The sequence below is a fragment of the Phyllopteryx taeniolatus genome, chromosome 10 (genome assembly GCF_024500385.1).
Source record: "Phyllopteryx taeniolatus isolate TA_2022b chromosome 10, UOR_Ptae_1.2, whole genome shotgun sequence".
NCBI classification, from domain to species: Eukaryota; Metazoa; Chordata; class Actinopteri; order Syngnathiformes; family Syngnathidae; genus Phyllopteryx; species Phyllopteryx taeniolatus.
The window spans coordinates 7763935-7780211 of record NC_084511.1 but is presented as its reverse complement, the minus strand read 5'-3'; the positions used below and the strand labels follow the sequence as shown (position 1 = coordinate 7780211).

The 16277-nt window shown below is 42.7% G+C and overlaps 1 protein-coding gene across 2 annotated transcripts in view; it reads right to left on the bottom strand.

The window, feature by feature from the left end:
• LOC133484629 (probable E3 ubiquitin-protein ligase MID2) overlaps positions 1-16277 on the bottom strand; it is a 120321-nt gene that overhangs the window by 47724 nt on the left and 56320 nt on the right. The gene's annotated exons all lie outside the window — the stretch shown is intronic.

Below are 16277 nucleotides of genomic sequence, written 5' to 3'. Positions count from 1 at the left end.
AGAGGTGATGATGAAGACGGCTGCAACCCGTGACGCACAAGAGAAACTCATAGCAGCTACATACAGTATATGTCTTTGCATACTTGCATCACTCTGTGGACAAGTTTGAGCACCATAAGTATTTGTTTGTGTAACAGAGAATGCTAACTAAAACAACACTCTGTAAATGCAGACCTCAGCCATTCATTGGAGAAGAATGCCGGTGCTTCTTCTCCAATTGATAGGCAACACTTTGCAACAGCTCCAGAAATGTCAGTGCTGGCGGACTGCCTTCGGGGCCATACTAAAAAACGGACGATACAATTGCTTGGTTGCTTTGAACTTTGCTTGTGGCGAACAGGAGCGACGTCATGCATGCTGTGATGGCAACATCGATGATCAACTGGAGAGGGCAGACTCCAGACCTCCTCTTTGATCTAAAACTGCTTCATACAACAAAGAGCATGGATGTTTTATGTTTTTATGTTTTATGGTTTGTTTATTTTTCTGTATTGTTTTTTGTGACAGTGGGCTCTTGGAAAAGTAATTGTGGCCCTTCTGTATGTTCCACATATATGAGGACTGACAAACACTATCATACCATACCATCAAAAAAAAAACAAAAAAAAAACATACATCTCCTGCAAATGCCTTCATTGTCTCATTAAGATTCATTGTTAATTGGATCCTTGGACCAAACAGAGCGTTGACCACACCGGGTTATCATGCCGAATGGGCAACTTCATCGTAAACTTTGGACTTCTCAACATCTGGTCACTCACCAAAGGACATCTCATCCAGGATATCCTCTTTGACCATAAGCTTCACTTTTTCTACATAACAGAAACGTGGCAACAGCCAAATGACATTGCAGCCCTCATTGATGGGACCCTGCCTGGGTTTGTTTACATTTGCAAGCCTCACATCTCTTGTTGTGGGGGAGGTCTCGCAATGATCTATTGTGAGAAGTGGAAATTCTCGCTGCTCTCAACTCGTGTTTTCTCCACATTTGACTTAACAGCTTTACAATTCTATGCCCCCACGCCCACTAGTACTGTTGCTATTTACCTAGACATAATAAGGGTTTTTTAAACTGACCTCGCTGCTTCTCTGTCTTATCTGTCTTAACATTATATTGCTTGGCAATTTTAATATTCACATGGACATCTTCAATAATACAATTTCCAGTGAGTTCTCATCTTGTTCTTGTTCTCATCTTCTTCAGCAATTAATTAACTTTCCCACTCTCTGAAAAGGACACTTCCTGGATCTTGTATGCTGTTCCGGTTGCTGCTCATTACAAGCAACTTGAATTCTGACTCACTCCACTTTTCAGACCACATGCTAACAACCTTGTCTACTAACCTAACCTTTTCCAAAATCAACCTCCCCAGTGCCATGTCTTTTCACCAAATCAAGACCATTAGCCCTGGCACTAACTCCACTCTTATCAACAGCCTCCCCAGCATGGACTCTCTCTCCACCCCCGATGAACTGGTTACTTACTTTGATAATAATAATCTCGATCATCTCCTGAACACACTTGCTCCAGTAAAAACAGATATGTAGCTTTCACCACTGTACCATGGATCAACCCTGCACTGCGACAATTCGTCAATTCGAACACCTCCATATGATAAGCGGACTCACTATACACAAGGAGATGTGAAGTCATCATCTTAAACACTACAAAGACTGTTTAACTCAAGCCAAATCTACCTACTACACAACCCTAATCCATAAAAACGAAGGCAACTCCAAGGTACTATTCTCCCTACTGGGCAATATTTCACACCCACCGGACTCCATAGCACCGAAACAGCAGTTATTAAGATCACCAACGACCATCTGCTGGCAGTTTACTCTGGCCTACTCATCATCCTCATCCTCCTTGATCTGACTTCAGCTTTTGATATCATTTCCCACACAATCCTCCTGAGCAAACTCCATCACATTGGCATTACGCACACACACCCCTTCAGTGGTTCAGTTCTTACCTACTCAACAGCACCCAGGTTGTTTAAATTAAAACATTTAAATCCCACCCGTCTCCGTTTCTTCTGGTGTCCCCCAGGGCTCTGTCTAGGGCCCCCTCAACCTTATCACTTACATCCTACCTCTTGGCAATTTTTTCTGTAAATTTAACTATCACTGTTACGCAGATGAAACAAAAACTGGTTCTCATCTAACTTTCTACAACTCAACAGAGATAAAACTGAAATTCTACTGATAGGTACCAAGTCTATGCTAGCCAAATTTCACTGTTTTTTTCATTACACTTGATATTTTCTTTGTTTACCCCTCCCCTCATGTTAAGTCTGGGAGTCATCCTCGACAGCACACTCTCCTTCCAAGTGCATATAAACAACATCACCCAGTCTGCATACTTTCACTTACGAAACATCAATCGCCTCCGTAGATCCCTTAACCCCGCACTCTGCTGCTGTCCTTGTTCATAGCCTGGTCACTTCCCGCTTGGATTATTATTATCAACCTTCTCTTTGGTCTTCCTCTAGCTCTCTTGCCTGGCAGCTCCATCGTCATCATCCTTCTACCAATATACTCACTCTCTCTCCTCTGGACGTGTCCAAACCATTGAAGTCTGCTCTCTCTAACTTTGTCTCCAAAACATCGAACCTTGGCTGTCCCTCTGATGAGCTCATTTCTAATTTTATCCAACCTGGTCACTCCGAGAGCGAACCTCAACATCTTCATTTCCGCCACCTCCAGCTCTGCTTCCTGTTTTCTCTTCAGTGCCACTGTCTCTAATCCATACATCATGGCTGGCCTCACCACTGTTTTATAAACTTTGCCCTTCATCCTAGCAGAGACTCTACTGTCACATAACACACCTGACACCTTCCTCCACCCGTTCCAACCTGCTTGGACCCGTTTCTTCACTTCCTGACCACACTCACCATTGCTCTGGACGGTTGACCCCAAGTATTTAAAGTCCTCTACCCTTGCCATCTCTTCTCCCTGTAGCCTCATTCTTCCCCCACCACCCCTCTCATTCATGCACATATATTCTGTTTTACTTCGGCTAATCTTCATTCCTCTTCTTTCCAGTGCATGCCTCCATCTTTCTAACTGTTCCTCCAGCTGCTCCCTGCTTTCACTGCAGATCACAATGTCATCTGCAAACATCATGGTCCACGGGGATTCCAGTCTAACCTCATCTGTCAGCCTATCCATCACCACTGCAAAAAGGAAGGGGCTCAGGGCTGATCCCTGATGCAGTCCCAGGTCCACCTTAAATTCTTCTGTCACACCGACAGCACACCTCACCGCTGTTCTGCTGCCCTCGTACATGTCCTGTATTATTCTAACATACTTCTCTGCCACTCCAGACTTCCGCATGCAGTACCACAGTTCCTCTCTGGGTACTCTGTCATAGGCTTTCTCTAGATCTACAAAGACACAATGTAGCTCCTTCTGACCTTCTCTGTACTTTTCCATCAACATCCTCAAGGCAAATAATGCATCTGTGGTACTCTTTCTAGGCATGAAACCATACTGTTGCTCGCAAATACTCACTTCTGTCCTGAGTCTAGCCTCCACTACTCTTTCCCGTAACTTCATTGTGTGGCTCATCAACTTTATTCCTCTATAGTTGCCACAGCTCTGCACATCACCTTTGTTCTTAAAAATGGGCACCAGTACACTTTTCCTCCATTCCTCAGGCATCTTCTCACGCACTAGAATTCTATTGAACAAGCTGATCAAAAACTCCACAGCCACCTCTCCTAGATGCTTCCATACCTCCACAGGAATGTCATCAGGACCAACTGCCTTTCCATTTTTCATTCTCTTTAATGCCTTTCTAACTTCCCCCTTACTAATCATTGCCACTTCCTGGTCCACCACACTTGCCTCTTCTACTCTCCCTTCTCTATCATTTTCCTCATTCATCAACTCCTCGAAGTATTCTTTCCATCTACCTAGCACACTGCTGGCACCAGACAACATATTTCCATCTCTATGCTTAATCACCCTAACCTGCTGCACATCCTTCCCATCTCTATCCCTCTGTCTGGCCAGCCTGTATAGATCCTTTTCTCCTTCTTTAGTGTCCAACCTGCCATACATGTCATCATATGCCTCTTGTTTTGCCTTTGCCACCTCTACCTTTGCCCTGTGTCGCATCTCAATGTATTCCTTTCGCCTCTCCTCGGTCCTCTCAGTGTCCCACTTCTTCTTAGCTAACCGTTTTCCTTGTATGATTTCCTGTACTGTGAGGTTCCACCACCAAGTCTCCTTCTCTCCTTTCCTGCCAGAAGATACACCAAGTACTCTCCTGCCTGCTTCTCTGATCACCTTGGCTGCAGTGGTCCAGTCTTCTGGAAGCTCTTCCCGTCCACCGAGAGCCTGTATCACCTCTTCCCGAAAAGCTGCACAACACTCGTCCTGTCTCAGCTTCCACCACATGGTTCTCTTCTCTGCCTTTGTCTTCCTAATTTTCCTCCCCACCACCAGAGTCATCTTACACACCACCATCCTATGCTGTCTAGCCACACTCTCCCCTACCACTACCTTACAGTTGGTAACCTCCTTCAGATTACATCGTCTGCACAAGATGTAATCCACCTGTGTGCTTCTACCTCCGCTCTTGTAGGTCACCCTATGTTCGTGCCTCTTCTGGAAAAAAGTGTTCACTACAGCCATTTGCATCCTTGTTGCAAAGTCTACCACCATCTGTCCCTCCAAGTTCCTTTCCTGGATACCGTACTTACCCATCACTTCTTCATCACCCTTATTACCTTCACCAACATGTCCATTAAAATCTGCACCAATTACGACTCTCTCTCTGTCTGGGATGCTCAGAACTACATCATCTAGCTCCTTCCAGAATTTCTCTTTCACCTCTAGGTCACATCCTACCTGTGGGGCATAGCCACTAATCACATTACACATTACACAACACCCTCAATTTCAAATTTCAGCCTCATCACTCGATCTGATACTCTTTTCACCTCCAAGACATTCTTAGCCAACTCTTCTTTTAAAATAACCCCGACTCCATTTCTCTTCCCATCTACACCATGGTAAAATAATTTAAACCCTGCCCCTAAACTTCTAGCCTTACTGCCTTTCCACCTGGTCTCCTGGACACACAATATATCAACCTTTCTCCTAATCATCATGTCAACCAACTCCCGAGATTTTCCTGTCATAGTCCCAACATTCAAAGTCCCCACATTCAGTTCTAGGCTTTGTGTTTTCCTCTTCTCTTTCTGCCGAAGAACCCGCTTTCCACCTCTTCTTCTTCTTCTTCTTTGACTTCGACTTCGACCCACAGTAGCTGAATATACAACAGCGCCCTGCAGGTTGACGGCGCCGGTGGCGGACGTTGTTAACCCGGGCCACGACCGATCCGGTATGGAATTCTTTGGATGAACGCTCATATTTGTTTGGCAAGGTTTTAAGCCGGATGCCCTTCCTGACGCAACCCTCTGCATTTATCCGGGCTTGGGACCGGCCTACAGTTTGCACTGACTTGTGCCCCCTATAGGGCTGCATTTGAAAGGCACCTTTAAATACAATGAATTATTAATTACTTAATATTATTATGAATAATAATAATAACTTGCAAAGTGTCCCTTTACTGGGATTTGCACCACCATTTCTGTATTATTTGGCCCCACAAAGTTTCATGGATAACGGTTAAGTCGTAGCACAATTCAACATAAAATAAATACATATATAGATAATAGGATGAAAACTTTTCCTTGTTAGCGCTGAGAAGTGGTCACTTTCTAGAAAAGGAAAAACTGAAATGAAAATCTTATTAAAATCTAGAATACAAAGCAGTAAATCATTTGTATGCTGAAGTAAATCTTCAAAAAGCAAGACCCTGCAGGCCATCAACTATGTATGTTACTTCAGTGTCCACTTAATGTCTTTTAATTGGAGTCAGAGTGTCACTGTTTATTGTGCTGGTGTGTATGTTATGAAATTAAAGAAATCCAGAAGAATTACCAAAATGGAGGAGCAGTGGAAGAGTGGAAATAAGAGTGGCCAAGTAGTGATGAATTGCATTTCAATTGCTTGAGACACAAAATAGTGAGTTGCAGAGGGCAAGTATAGGAAGATTAGAATGATGTAGTGGCATTCATTCCCCATCCAGCATTTGGGATGCATCTGATGAGACTGCAACAACGATGGAGACAGTTGATAAGATGGAGATAGACTTGTACCGAGAGAGGCAGTTTGGCATAATTGCCATAGATTGACTGACTGGAGCTTTATTCAAAGTTTCTATGGCTCACTCCCCAACACCCCTCATCCCCCAACACCTCTCATCCCCACCCTCATTGTTATCTGCCTCTTTGCTGTTGTCTATCTTTCTTTGCAACACCACCTCTTGTTTTAATCTGATAGTCTATTTCCTCACTCCCTCTGTTTTGTGGTGTTTCAGTTCTTATTCTGTCCCTCTTGCTTCATTTACAACTGCAGCAGCTGACAGCACATCATCACAGGTTAGCTCACCACCTCGCCAAACCCTCCTACATGACATAATGATTTTGAAGGGCTCCTTGGTTTCATGCTGCCCACATCTCTTAGAAATAAAGAAGGATACAGCCCTGTCATATATATTTAAACACTCAACAGCCACCTAGCATGAAATATAATAATTGATGTATTCCAGGAAGGTGGTTGACCTCCAATTAGTTCACATTTAGAATCCATTTTTCCAATAAGAAATAATGGAAATAGAAACAATCTGTTCCAAATGAATTCATTTAGCAATTGTAAAATCTTTATTAACTGTACAGGCAACCTTGAGTTGAATATTCTTAACTGTCTACAAGTCTAAGAAGTTAACCAACTACAACCATGATAATAAACATGTTGTTGAATGAATACCGTAATTTCTCATGTATAATACGCTGACGATATAATTCAAAAAATGAAGAAAAGTCTTCTTCCCATATACAATGCACATGACTTTCTATCCAGTCATATGTTTATATGCTATAAAAGTTAGTGCTGAACCACTTTTAATTTGTATTTCTAATCAATTAAGATTTACTTGCTCCGGCATTACCAGATAACTAGCAACTAGAGGTTTAATATACGGGCAGAGGTCGGTACACAGGCAGGCAATCCAAAAAAAGGCAACAGTATCAAAAAACGTGAGGCAAAAAGGCGTGGTCGATAATCGGAACAGGGTCTAGTCTTACTGTGAGTCTGTGACGTGGAAACAAGGAATGCTGGAACGCGACGACAAGGTACAATGAACTGGCAACTAGAAACAATGAGACACGAGGTTAAATGCAAGGGGTAATTAGGGTGAACGAGGCACAGGAGGTGAAGATGCTCTAAGGAGCAGGTGTGTACGAGACAGGGGGAAAACAACAACCGGAACACACACTCATGACAGTACCCCCCCTTAACGGCCGGCCCCAGACGGCCCCGGAGCTCCTGGATGTGCAACGTGGAAGTCCCGAATGAGCGAGTCATCCACGATAAACCCATGAACGTTCCTCAGGCCCGTAGCCCTCCCAGTCCACCAGATATTGAAATCCTCTCCCCCTCCGACGAGACGACAACAGCCGCCTCACAGTGAAGACAGGGCCCCCATCCACGAACTGGGGGGGAGGAGGGAGCCTGGAAGGCGGGGCCAGAGGGGATTCCCGGGCGGGCTTGAGCAGGGTGACGTGAAAAGCAGGGTGGACCCGCATCGACCTTGGGAGCCTAATCGTCACGGTGATAGGGTTGATGATCTTTGTGATGGGGAAGGGCCCAACGAACCTGGGAGCGAGCTTCCTGGACTCCACCCGGAGTGGAATATGTTTGGTAGCGAGCCAAACTCGCTGACCCACTTTGTAGTTCGGGGCTGGTGTTCTCTGATGGTCAGCAGTGGTTTTGTAGGACCGTCGCTGGCGCAGCAGCATCTGGCGGGCTTGCTCCCAGGTCCTCCTGCAACATCTCACCAAGGTCAGTGCCGCTGGAACTGTGGACTCTGGGGCTATGGCAGGAAATAGAGATGGTTGGTAACCATCCACAACGTGAAAAGGCGATCGACCAGTGGATGCAGAGGGGAGGGAATTGAGAGAGAATTCGACCCAAACCAGTTTCTGAGACCAGGATCATGGCTCCCGTGAAGCGAGACATTGGAGCCTAGTCTCCAGGTCCTTGTTCAGCCTCTCGGTTTGTCCGTTGGTTTCTGGGTGAAACCCAGATGACAGACTGACGGTAGCACCTATGAGATTGCAAAACTCCTTTCAAAATTGCGAAATGAATTGGGGACCCCTAACGGATACCACATTCTTGGGGAAACCATTGAACTTAAATACCTGGTGTATCATTAACTCGGCAGTGTCTTTAGCTGAGGGGAGTTTTGGGAGTGCAACGAAGTGTGCCATTTTAGAGAACCTGTCCACGACTGTGAGAATGGTGGTATTTCCTTTCGAGGCCGGTAATCCCGTCACAAAGTCTACGGAGATGTCTGACCAAGGACGTTGTGGTATTGGCAGGGGTCGCAACTCCCCAGAAGGACGTTTACGAGAGGACTTGTTAGCAGCACATACCTGGCAAGCATTGACATAATTGGTAACATCCCTTCTAACATTGGGCCACCAAAAGCGCTGTTCGACCACAGATTGAATCTTGGCAATGCCTGGGTGACATACAGACCGGTTAGTGTGAGCCCAGTGGATGACTCTTCCCCTTAAGGTCAGAACCACATAAAGCCTGTTTTCAGGGCTAAGAGTGTTCTTCAGAGCCTCCTTTACCGCAGTCTCAATGTCCCAAATAAAAGCAGAAACGAAACACGACTTGGGCAAAATGGTTTTAGGGTCGGACAAAGAATTCTCTGCGCAGAAAATGCCCGATAAAGCATCTGGCTTACCATTTTTAGAACCAGCTCGGTAGGATAACATGAAATTGAATCTAGTGAAAAACAAAGCCCATCTAGCCTTCCTCGCATTTAATCTCTTAGCAGACTTAACATATTCCAGGTTCTTGTGATCTGTCCATACTAAAAACGGAGTATGTGCCCCCTCTAGCCAGTACCTACACTCCACCAAAGCCACCTTGACTGCCAGCAGTTCACGGTCACCAATGTCATAATTTCTCTCGGCTGGGGTCAGTTTTTTGGAGAGATAAGCACAAGGATGTAATTTACCATCCTTGAGACATTTCTGGGAGAGCACTGCTCCTATACTGGCATCAGACGCATCAACTTCTACCACAAACTGCTGTTTGAGATCTGGCAAAGTGAGGATGGGAGCGGAGGTAAAGCTCAATTTAAGTTTCTGAAAAGCTGCCTGACAAAGCGGGTTCCATATGAAAGGTCTGTGTGGCGAGGTAAGATCATGCAAAGGCGAGGCTATAGAACTCAAATTTCTAATGAACTTTCTGTAGAAATTAGCGAACCCTAAGAACCTTTGTACGTCTTTCCGTGACGTGGGAGCGGGCCAATTAGTCACAGCATCAACTTTGCAAGGGTCCATTTGGTTTCACCTGGATCAAATACTCGTATTGTCTCGTTGGTGTGTTGAATGGTGTTTTTCCATTCATCCCCTTCTCTTATCCTGACTAGATGATATGCATTTCTTAAATCTAGTTTAGTGAAAACCTTGGCTGCCTCCAGGAACTCAACAGCGGTGGAGATGAGAGGAAGAGGGTACCTGTTTTTCACAGTTATGTCGTTGAGACGCCGGTAATTGATACAGTGTCGCAGAGTCTTGTCCTTCTTGTCCACAGAGAAAAATCCGGCTCCCGCAGGGAATGAAGATGGGCGAATAATCCCGGCTGCCAGTGATTCATCCACATACTCCTTCATAGCCTTGTGTTCCGGCCCTGAAAGAGAGAATAACTTCCTGCGTGGGGGTGTGGTTCCAGGCAGGAAGTCAACTGCACAGTCATGTCTGTGGGGCGGAAGGGATTTGGCCTTGGACTTGGAAAAAACGTCTTTAATGTCCTGGTAACAGGTGGGCACTTGAGATAAATCAGGATCCCCAGATGGGGTCTGTGGATTGTAATTTGAAACATAGCCCTGAACATCAGATGGAGGCTTGAAACAGTTCTGGGCGCAATTGCTGCCCCATGACATAACCTGCCCAGAGGACCAGTCAATGTGGGGGTTATGTAATTTCAACCATGGGTTCCCTAAAATAAGGTCATGATTCATGGCGTCATCATATTGTCCTGATGCTCTGACAGTCACTCTAGATGAAGGTGGAGGGCAACAAGCTGCTCATCCTGCTTCGAGAGGCATTGACCCTGCGCTTGAAGGGCTTTACGCACCGGGTCTGAGTCTGCTGGGTCAATGTTATGGCCAGTTCGTTCTGTCATGAACGGAACAGAGGATAGGACCCAAAATGCACGACTCCAAAACAAATGGACAGTTTCAAAAAGAGAGGTTTAATATACGGGCAGAGGTCGGTACACAGGCAGGCAATCCAAAAAAAGGCAACAGTATCCAAAAACGTGAGGCAAAAAGGCGAGGTCGATAATCGGAACAGAGTCTAGTCTTACTGTGAGTCTGTGACGTGGAAACAAGTAATGCTGGAAGGCGACAAGAAGGTTAAATGCAAGGGGTAATTAGGGTGAACGAGGCACAGGTGGTGAAGATGCTCTCAGGAGCAGGTGTGTACGAGACAGGGGGAAAACAACAACCGGAACACACACCCGTGACAATTATGGCACCACAACAACAAAAATGTGTGAGAATGCCCTGAGGCGAAGTATCGAACTTCGAAGTCTTTTTTCCTTTTAATTAATTCAGGATCCTCCCCTTTGCACAAGGCATTCAGACAGAAATAAAGGGAAGTCACAAATGAAAACTCATAAAAGAGAAGGAGAATAGAAGCGGGCTTGGCTTTACAGAAAGCTGTTGGCAACGAGGATTTAGAAGTCATGTCAGGAATATGAGCCTTCTGGGAAACTTTTTTTTTTTGTCTCAGGATAATATTTGGTAGGACACAACTCCTGAAACCAAGAGAATAGACGGGGGGCCAACAGTGCGAGTAGTAGTGCTTGTCTCTGCACCCAGTCCAAGGGCCTTAATTGTCATGTGTGAAAGAGCTGGAATGTAACACTACTGCAGATCACTATTTAAAAAAAAAAGTAAATTTTTATTTCTTGACCTGGTGTTGAACTTCTGTGACTTTTTAGCTTGAAGTGGTTATGTAAACAATTAATGAAAGCAAAAACTACAATATAATAACATTTGTGTTCACGTCCGAGTGGAGAAATTCGAATTGAATTGCTCAGAAAGAAACAAGAAGCACAGAGGAACATGAAAAGTACAAATGTAAAACCAGTTGGCTTCCAAAGAGGCTCATGATGGGTAAAAGCCAGTCGTAACAGAGATAAATGCAATATATAAAGTGCCAAGAAAAATTATTTGCCCCCTTCTCAAATGCTTTTTTTTTTTTTTTTTTTTTAAATAGTTTCCCCACTTTGTTTCAGATCATCAAACAAATGTAAATAGCAGACAAAAATCACTCAAGTAAAAATTCAATGAACCTTTAATTAGTGATTTTATTAAGGAAAACCCTACCTGGCACTCTGTGAAAAAGTAATCCCCCACTTGTTTAATCATGAATTAACTGTGGCTAATCAAATTTCTTTGGGGAAAGAAATCCACTACCATTTTCACTGATCAAACCCAAACCTGAATACCTTCAGACCAGACCAGTAATATCTGTGCATATGGCTTAAAAAAAAGTGCTTCAATGTAACGGACAATCAGCTATATCAGACGCACCCTATATATATACACACTCCCCTTTGTAGATGTATCCTGCATGCGAGTTTAAAATTGTAGTTACGAGTGATGTGACTCCACTGGTCACAGCAGTAGCTGGAGAAGGGTACGATTCATTATATGGAGCAACATAATTGCTGTGGTAATAAAATCTGACAATTTAATTATGACGTATGACCTTTGTACCCACAGATAAATGTTTTACGCATTCAAAAAGCACATGGTTATCTTTAAAAATGTCTACTTTTTTAATATACAGTATGCATTTTCAGGCACCACAACAGCATTGTTGTGTCAGATCAGTTCCAAAACAACAATTTTTCTCATCCCGAGTTGAGCAACATGACCGACACTTGCAGTCGGTGCTTTCCAGTTTACTGAATTATCTGAAAAGATAGAGATACAGAAAGATACAGTGATGACCCCTCAAACGAATAAATAAAGGCAAGAATGAGGGAGGAATGAGAAAAGCCAACATGGTAACCTTTCCCATTCATAATGATGCCTATCTTGAAAAATAATCATCATATGCCTTCTGAGACATTTAAATTAAAAGAAACAATCTATTGCTTTTATTATTACTTATTGTGGATTATTATTATTTATTGTGGATACATTTGACTTGATTTTCTAACATGGTGAGCATTTTGTTTCATTTCACACAAGATCTTGATGGAAGTGGAAAGCGTAAATTAGCTTCTTCAGTGTTCAATATTGGAATACAGAGGAGAATGCTGTTACTAAATCAGTGGTGGAAAATATAATCTGGGTGATATGTGGAAACTACAGTATAACTGTTATTGTGAAGTAAGGAAAGTGAATGCAAAGAACTTCAAGAAACAGAGCTACAAATGCCAATCTCTGTCAGTGACACTGTCAGTTACCTGTCAGTCATGTTTATTATCATTGTTGTAGATTTCAGTGGTACACTGTGGACTTTGGTTAAAGTATTACACACCGATACATGAAACATTTCTCTTACTGAATTTCATTTGACTCTGCAGGTGTACCTAATGTTGTGGCTGGTGAGTGTATGTCACACACGACCTAGTCTGAAATAGGATTTAGGGAGATGTTTAAAACAAAATGAGACTGAAACGCTATCACGATTTCATCATATTTTTCATCCTACGACCACTCATTGCTATCAGTTTCAATATATTTTGTCGCATCTGTGCGAAAACTTCATCTGCCCATTGATTTGTGAACTACCGCCACCCCACAGCCAATAGAATATATATGAATAGGGCACACGTGGATTTTTGAAATAGTTTCATCATCTGAGTGGTGTGCTGTGTGACTTAGTCCATTCTTATCCTCAGCAGATGATATCATCAGGTTGCTGCTGTTAACTGTGAGCTGTGATATGAAACATTTCTGTCTTAAAGAGTCAAACCCCTGTGACTCCTGACTCAAGGCGTTATCATCATGATGGGAGGCTTTTGCAGATATTCCAACACTGCTTCCATAAACTACCGAAAATATTGGGTTTGTTATCAATGTTTCCATAATGACTCATTGTGCTTCTTAAGTCATATTTGTCTGCAAAAACAGATGACAGATCATTAAAAAGGCACAATGACAACAACCAAACAAAGTATGATAAGCTTCATTGTAATACAGAATGTTTCTATAAAGCTGAGACTCCCATCTTGTGCACACAGCTTAGGTTAGAGTAAATATGCTCCAGACACAAGCATGATTCAGAATGAGAGTCTCATTTGCTGCTGCCTAACCAGAAGTGTTTTAACAATGGCTGTGCTGAATCAAATGTGGGTATTTGCTGTGCAGGTGCATAATAACAACACTGAGGCAGGTAATGTACATAACACTCACATGGCAACACTAAAGCATTGATAATGACATGACTGATTAATGGGAAAAAAGAAGACGATGAAAATATGAGAGACAGCATATTTAGTATGCACGTACATGGATCTATTTGCTTTCATTGTTACATTGTTATGCTAGCACAGCCAAATTGTAGTTGTATCCTTGAATTGAACAACTGTAGGACGCTAACACTAATTTAAGTCAATAACAGCCCAAGGTACAGTATGATGGCATTATTTATTTTTTCCAGAGGTAGCGGTGCACGGTATAAACAGTAGACAGTAGGGATGCACGATAATTATCGGTCTGATAACTATCGGCCTGATATTGGGAAAAAATAACGTCACACTTATCTCTGGTCGCTGGCGGCTGCTGTTTGCATTGGCTTGAGACAGTCATGGAAATTTTCACCAAAATTCTTCACCTTCAACCCCAAAAATAATCAATATCCACAGAAAATTCGCATTAGATTGTATCCAGTGACTTTGAGCTCGTAACTACCGCACTCACGTCCTTCTGAGAGCAGCTCTCGGCAAGGCCCAGCAGCCTACCAAGCAGCAGACTTGCATAGCAGCTCAAGCCGACACAGGAGCGAACGGGGCGGTTTGGCCACATGCAGAAGCACGGTTGTCGCAGTGGGCTAACAGCTAATATAAACGCTAACCCCTGCAGAACACCGCTCCTACACATCTTCCTTTGCAATGTTCGCTTACTGGATAATAAATTACCTGTAGATCATGTACAAATGGTATTAACAGCAAAACACACAACGGCTCCCCTGCATTTGAAGGGGCCAGCGCAAGTCTGTATCCGCAAATGACATGCATCTGTCGGCTTGCTCTGGAGTAGAAGAATATGCAACTAATCCGACAGATACGCTTAGAAACCAACTTCCATCCATCCATCCATCCATCCATCTTCTGAGCCGCTTCTCCTCACTAGGGTCGCAGGCGTGCTGGAGCCTATCCCAGCTATCATCGGGCAGGAGGCGGGGTACACCCTGAACTGGTTGCCAGCCAATCGCAGAGAAACCAACTTCAAAAGGCAAAACATCAATTAGACATCATCTTATCAAAAAGAACAGATTTTCTACAACAGTTAACTAACTTTGAGTAATAACAACAATAAATCGGGCAAATTTGTAGCGAACCAACTTCAGCGCAATAAAGAAAAATAATAAATTACAGCCATTCAAGATTCAAACGGCAGCTGTACACAGTCACCGCTAGAAATAAATGAAATATTTTACAATTATTATCCCAGCTTATACGCATCTTCGAACAACCCAGATCAAAAAGAAATTGAATTTTACTAAAGATCTAAACATTCCTCAATTAAATACAGAAATTAAAGACAGTCTTGATGCTCCTTTAACCATCACAGAATTACATAATGCATGAAAAAACATGCAATCGGGATGAGCGCCTGGCCCGGACGGAATCTCTGTCGAATTCATTAAAAATTTCTAGCCAATATTTGCGCCTCTATTTTTCAGAACAGTCAAGGAGATAAACAATAAAGGTCAAATAAGTAGCCATATGAATGCTTCAAGTAAATGATTACTAAAATCACGCAAATACCCCACTCTCCTGGCTAATTATCGGCACTTATCACTGATTAATGTAGATATCAAGATTATCTCGAACGCCCTTCCAGCGAGGTACTCCCGTCGATAATCCACTTTGACCAGACAGGTTTAATTAAAGGTAGAAGTTACACAAATAATGTCAGACGTCTATTAAATTTAATAAGCATGTCATAGGATACAAATCTAAAACCAATCATCATGTCAGACGCAGAGAAAGCTTTCGATAAAGTTATTTGGGCTTTCCTGTTTGCAGTACTTCTCAAATTTGCTTTTGGAGACTCATTTATACAGTGGATAGCAACTTTATACAACTTGTCGAAAGCGACAGTCACCACCAATAGGATGACATCACAAAGTTTTACTCTACAAAGAGAAACCAGACAAGGATGTCCACTTACACCAATGCTATTTGCAATATAAATCAAACCTCTTGCTACCGCTATACGTCAGAATGCTAATATTAACTTTCTGGTCGCCAGTGACGGAACACAAAATCAATCTATATGCTGATGATATTCTTATCTACAGGAGCCCAAATCATCTCTTCAGGAAGTCTTCAATCTTATTAAAACATTTTCACAAATATCAGATTACTCTATTAACTGGATAAAGTCAACAATACTCCCAATAACAGCAAACTCATGGAATCCTGCAGATCAAATCCCAGATTACCCCACTCCTATAGGAAACATTAAGTATTTAGGTATTAATATTTTGCCAAAACTCACAGAACTAGCCAACCTTAATTACTCACCACTTCTGGAAAAAATCTCAGTTGACTGAATACGCTGGAATAACTTGTGTATCGTTGTTGGGAAGAATAGCAAAAAATAAAAATGAAAACCCTACCTCAAATAAACTATTTATTTTTAATGATTCCATTTAAACCCACATTTAAATGGTTCCAAACATTACATTCTGCCGTAATAAATGTTTATCAAAAAAATAAGAAAAACAGAATTACTTTAGCCACTCTTCACTTTCTTCAATATAATAAATTAAAAGCAGCAATAAAAAAAAAGAATACCAACACTCCAGAGCATCCTCGAAGGGCCGGAGCTTGTTAAGCAAATAGTGAAGCTTCTCCCGCAAAGGAAAAAAAATCTCTCAAGTTTATAAATTAATATTATGCACTAAATCAATGCACTTAACAATCAC